Below are 6,700 nucleotides of genomic sequence, written 5' to 3' on the forward strand. Positions count from 1 at the left end.
CCTATAGGCAGCTGGTTGGCCACTGAGGGAACAGAATGCTGGATTAGATAGGCCAATGGTTTGATCCAGCGTGCCTCCTCTTAGGTTCTTATGTTATGCTTTCCTAGCTCTGGGCCCAGGCTGGTGTGTCTGCTCACTTTAATGACATCATTGGCCTTCGTTGGCGTCCTAGGCTTCAGCCTGGGCCATGCAGCAGGAGTTCAATCCAGAAATGATACGCAGCCATTCAGGTTCAAGTGTTGTTTCCCTCCCGCCACTGAATATCTAGCTGGCATCAAGAAATATAATCTGGTAGTCTTAGGCCTCAGCTAGATGAGGTGGGTCGGAGGGAGGTGATCTTGTCATTTTATGATCGTGAGATTGTTGCCCTGGTTCACACGCGGCATATGACAACACACTCGCCATTTTGTTTTTGTTTGTTAAAGGGGACAGAGCGCACGAGCGCAAATTGTAAGTATTTTTTTAAAAAAACTAATTTTCCCCACTCCCCCCACCCCACCCCCAATGGGCACAGAACTCCTGAGGGGCTCTGTGCCCCATGCCCAGTTCCCAGCTCCTTGTGGTTATTCACGAGGAGCCGGGCCAAACTGCGACGCCAGGCCACATGTTCCACAGTCTTGGGATCATCCCGAGACCGTGGAAAAAGTGGACTACAACTGTAGAGTGATATCCTGGGCCAAGAGAGGGATCATCCCTCCCTGTTCCCGGGATGCCCTGCATGTCATTTGGACACACAGGGATGATCCCTGGCGAACAGTGGGATATCTCCCTGTCTAACTATATATTTTTTTCTAAATTAGTTATTTAATAGATTTATATACCACTGTCCATCTTTTAAAATATTTCTAAGCACTTTACAATAAAATTAAAAAGATTGAAACACATCATGATACACATTCAACTACATTTAAAATGCGTAATACTAAAACATTAATAAAAAGCATGAATATGAACATTAACATTGATTTTAAACCACTTCAGTGCTTAATTAACAAACATCACAGAGTGGGCACCACACTCACTCAGGGAAGCCTTGGAAAAGAAGTGGGACTTTAGCTGGTGCCTAAAATATGTTATGGTTGGTGCCTCATGGATACCAGGGGGGAGATCGTTCCATAAATTGGCTGCCACCACAGAGAAGGCTCACTTTCTGGTTGCTGCAAGATGGCAGACTGCAGGCCGTGATGCCACCAGCAAGGCCTCCTCCACATGTAAAGCAGTAGAGAAATGAGTACACGCCACCCGGTTGGGGGGAGCAGGGAAAACATGCCCTAACATGAAGGAGCTCATTTGCATACAGTGTTGTGCATGCAACAGTCTCTGGCTGCAGAAGGAGGAGCTGAACTTTGACATTGTTAGTGTTGGAGGTGGTTCCTGGTTTGGGCCTGCTGAATCAGCTCTCTTTTGCAGCGCACCCCAGTTCCTGGTTTGGGCCTACTGAATCAGCTCTCTTTTGCAGTGCACCCCAGTTCCTGGTTTGGGCCTACTGAATCAGCTCTCTTTTTCAGCGCACCCCAGTTCCTGCTGCTGCTGAATCAGCTCTCTTTGCAGCGCACCCCAGTTCCCGGTTTGGGCCTACTGAATCAGCTCTCTTTTTCAGCGCACCCCAGTTCCTGCTGCTGCTGAATCAGCTCTCTTTGCAGCGCACCCCAGTTCCCGGTTTGGGCCTGCTGAATCAGCTCTCTTTTGCAGCGCACCCCAGTTCCTGGTTTGGGCCTGCTGAATCAGCTCTCTTTTGCAGTGCACCCCAGTTCCTGGTTTGGGCCTACTGAATCAGTTCTCTTTACAGCGCACCCCAGTTCCTGCTGCTGCTGAATCAGCTCTCTTTGCAGCGCACCCCAGTTCCGGTTGCTGCCACCTACCATCCACCTTATTGCATGCCTGGAGGATCCCTATTCATTCACTGTCTCCTGGGCTTGTGAATAAGGCTAAAGGACACAGGCCTCCATCGGCCTACCTAGACCTTGGGAGGGAAATGTGTTAATCAAAAGGTTGTTTCCCATGTTCTATTTTTGTTGCTTGTTGTCAAACTGAATAAATACCAGTACTTATACCTCAGGTGTGTGGGTGAGGTTCCTACTCAGACATCTCTAAATTGGTGTCCCAGGTTTCCTGGGTAGGGGCTTGAGCCTGAGCTAACCTTAAGGGAAAAACAAACAACCCCTAGACATAGAACCCGGCCCTGGGTACCGACCCAAGGGTTACACACAGGTCTGTATTAGGGAAGGTGATCTGCCGGGTAATGTGATCCCAAACTGTTCAGGGCTTTATATACCCTTGTATTTGACTTGATTGCTAATAAGTATTATTCTATTTATTTATTTATTTTATTACATTTTTTATTTTTTTTATTTTTAAATAAAATATTAAATATTTATTAAACTCTATTTAACAAAGCAGTTTAAAAAAGTTAAAAAATAATAATATAAAAACCCTTTCTAGCTATGTCCTTAGATTATTTATGACCCAGAACTGTATTCCCTCATCCCTATCAGAATTGTCAAAATTTAAGTACGTGTTCAAACCCTTTTGGCTGATAAAACTAACTACCCAGCCAATTAACTAAAAAATAACAACAGCTCAACCCTGTAGAATTAATGCAATGGAGGAGCTTCTCTGCTTCCTAGATCATCAATAAACCCTTCCATTTAAGTTCTGATTCCAGGCTCATTACCGCTGGCAATGATTTCCAAAGTAGATGGTGCACAGCTTAATTTTTCAGACAGAAGGCGGGAGATGCATCAGGAGCAGTGATAAATATCTCCTCCATTGTCAAGCAATCTAAGCAGATACGACGCCCAACGATACCTTAAGGATATAGTCTAATCTTTTTCCATGCGTTATTCCCGTTTGCATTTACAAACAGTAATTTGCCGTGATGTGCGATGCTCTGTGAGATGTCAGTGTGAAAGATTTTGCAAAACAAGCAATACAACCCTCGTGGTGCATTAGGAAGGATGCAAATGTGAGCTAAGAGTCAAGGAGCAGGAACAAATGAACAGGACAAACGTTTTTTTTTTTATCCCTTCTTTTCTTTCTTCTTGGCTGCCTTTCAGGGTAGGAGCCCCCTTCCTCTCTTCCCTGTTTCCACTCACCAAAAATTCTGGATCTCCTTATGGCTCCACAAGTACAGCATGGAAGAACAACTTACAGCACAATCCTAAACAACTTTACTCAGGAATGAGTTCTGCTGACTCTGTACATCTAGTCCCCGTCTTGATGGCCTGCATTTGGCCAGCAAAAAATAAATTTAAAAAATCCTTCTTATTTAAACAGTAGCAATTTGTTTTTGCGTGCTGCTTTATGTTTTGATGTAATGATGTCTTAACTGGCTGCCATTTTTAGATGTAGTTCCATATTGCTTATTTGGGTTTTTCATATTGTGGATTATATTATTATATTGTTATTTGCCACTTATTTATTTTTACATTAAATAAGTTGATGTTCAGAAGCACCAGACTTCTTAGATCTGGGACTCTGCAAATGTGAGATGATTCTTTCTGGGTTGTTTTTGTCCTCTAAAATGCCAGTTGAATTATTTCTCTTCTAACCCACCCCTTAGCTCAGCCTTCTCCAACCTGGTGACCTCCTAATGTTTTGGACTTGCTGGCTGGACTTGCTGGCTGGACTAACAGCTCCAGACAGCATGGCTAATGGTCAGGAATGCTGAGAGTTACTGCTGCATGTACTGATGTATGCACCTACATACAAGAAGGGATCCCAGGTAATCTCTATGTAGAACAAATTATGTTTGTAGAGGGAATGTGGCGGCACTGTGTGGCTATGGCAGTGGCTATGACAGTGCTTACCCTACCCTGTGCCTGTTTGCATTCTCTTCCCCTCCTTATTGTTTTACTATGATTTTATTAGATTGTAAGCCTATGCGGCAGGGTCCTGCTATTTACTGTTTTACTCTGTACAGCACCATGTACATTGATGGTGCTATATAAATAATAATAATAATAATAATAATACAGCCCCTCCACACATTCATTCAATACGTGGAGAGGTTGTGTTTACCCCATCCCGCCCCGTTAAGAGAATCATTGCAAGTTTAAATATTCATCCATCTAAACTTCCTTAGATTGCAATCCTTTACACAAGGGGCATGTCTACACCAGGCATTTATCCCAGGATTGTCTCGGGATCATCCCTGTGCCTCCAAATGACACACAGGCCTCATCTACACCAAGCAGGATATTCCACTATGAAAGCGGTATATAAAAGGAAGGAGCCACACCAAACAGGATATAGTACTATGAAAGTGGTATTTGGTCTGTGTCAATGGGCCCCAACAGTTGTCATCGCACTTCAATACCGCTATAAAGTAGCAGTGTGGCTCCTGCCTTTTATATACCACTTTCATACTGCAATATCCTGCTTGATGTAGATGAGGCCACAGGGGATCCCAGGAGCAGGCAGGGACAATCCCTCCATTTTCCTGGGATAACCCTTAGGTGTAGAAAGGGCCCAGCTTTCTCCAACTGGCCATCCCCAAAATTTGTTGGATTGCAACTCCCATAGTTCCATGGCCATTGGTCATGCTGGCTGGGAATTATGGGACTTGCAGTTTTACATATCCAGAGGTGCCAGTTTGGGGGAGGGTTTTATACACACTTACCTGGGATGGATTCAATGGGGCTTACTTTTGAGTAGGGATGGAATTTGGTTCTGTTCAGTTTATCATTTTGCTGGCCTTATATGCAGTTTGACTAAATTCGACATCAATGTATGCATTTTATTTCTTTAAAGTCCTCTTAAAAGTTAATATGCAATCTTGTACATATTTCTCCTAATATTGTTGTACGTACTCTTCCAAAGGAACACATTTTTCTGCCCATGTTTTGCAAATGTGCACATTCTAGTAAGCCTACCGTTTTCTCCCTTCAATAATGCATGTTTCTGTGTAATTTTCATTATGGTGTGCATTTTTCTGTACACCTTTTCATAGTGCATGGATTTTTGTATGCACCTTTCCCCATATTGTGTATTTTTGCATGCATTTTTTTTAAAAAGTGGAGAACTGTAGTGCTAAATTGGAAAAAAAAAGTGCACAATTCTGTTCTAGTTTGCTCATTGGTTTGAATTGTGCAACTTCGGCAAATTGGCAGAACAATCCGAACAGAATGCATTTCTCCACTCCCTACTTCTGAGTAGGCTTGCAGGGGGGCTGCACTTCAAGTAATAGAAACGGAAACTGTAATGGCTGATTTACAAACCTGACTGCTTCAGAAGGCAGATGGAGAAGAAGTTCTAGCTGTGGATAATAGTGTACACATCTGTTGTTGGGGCCCTCAAAAAGACAGCTTTAATAGAAACAAATACGGGTGAACAAATATCTCAGTATTCACCTGTCCAGTATTGGGAGAGTTTGGACCCAAAGAGATAAAAAGTTGAGGGAAATAAGAACTTCTCAGGTTTTTTTTTTTTTTTACCAGCTTTCCAGCTGTTATTAATTTGTATTGCTCTGCTGAATCCAACAGAGCTCGGTCAGTCTATATTAGTTGAGGAGTGGACCTCCTATCTTTTGTACCAGTTACTGAGGGCAGTGTAGGAATTAATGAACTAATTCATCTATGTCTCAGCAGCTATCAGCACTGGTGTCAGCTTTAACAGGGACAGCAGAACGGCCGTGGTTGTTTTATGTTTGTTTTTGTTTCAACCTAGAATGTCACTTTCCTCTTTGTACCTCTCACCTCATAAGATTTTTTTTTGGAGCAAACACATTTATTCTATATTTCAGGATATAGAACATTTTCCTAGAGGGCCAATTTGGATGTTAGTATTTATTTATTTATTTATTTGATATTTCAGATGTAAATACCCTGTAGAAACCCCACCTCTATATCTCATTTCTGGACTTCTAAGCCTCATCTGCCATGATATCTGTGAAATCCGTATGGATTTAATGCAAGGAGAACGTAGGCTCTTCTTGCATCAAAGCGTGGCTGCCTTGGGCGATGCTGGGAGTTGTATTACTTTTTCTCTCTCTAGACATGCATAGGATTGTGCCCTTAGATAACTTTTCTGAGCCAACCTAGGGGCTTAAAAATCTACCTGCCTTTTCGTACCATTGTGTAACATTACAACATAGGCCATCCTGTCTTTGCCACCACATGTGATGGGACATTGTTGGTTATCCCACCTATGTAACCTTTAAAACAAAAGTAAATGTTGAGGTCTGGACCTATAAAACTCCCTGGCATAGGTTTTTTTTTTTTTTTTTTAAATACAAGTCCCAAACAGACTTCAGCTTTAGGAAATGCTGCCTCAACTATAAAACTTTTAACTACTGCCACCAAAATGAACCCTGTATACCTAAAAGAAACTCATTAGCCTAGTTTCTATAATGAGGGCATGGGATTGATATTACTACTAGATACAACCTTTCAGGATGAACAAAATTAAGATGTTTATTAAGGGACTTGTTTACAAAAAGGAATAAAATGTAATTCTTCAAATAATAGGTTAAGATTGCTCAAAGGTACTTAGATTAAAAATGCTTCACTACAATACCTAATATGTAAAAGAGTTTTCCTCAGCCAGATAAGTTTTCAACAGCTTTCCCCTCAGACCAGATTTCTCTAAACTCCATCCCAACCAGTTAAGCTCCTATAGTTTTCCCTCAGACAATTTTTTTTGTAAACTCTGCCCCAGACAATCCATCACAACCAGAAGCAGCTCTGCTTTCTAGGATGAT

This window comes from Elgaria multicarinata, chromosome 6 (genome assembly GCF_023053635.1).
Source record: "Elgaria multicarinata webbii isolate HBS135686 ecotype San Diego chromosome 6, rElgMul1.1.pri, whole genome shotgun sequence".
Taxonomy (NCBI): domain Eukaryota; kingdom Metazoa; phylum Chordata; class Lepidosauria; order Squamata; family Anguidae; genus Elgaria; species Elgaria multicarinata.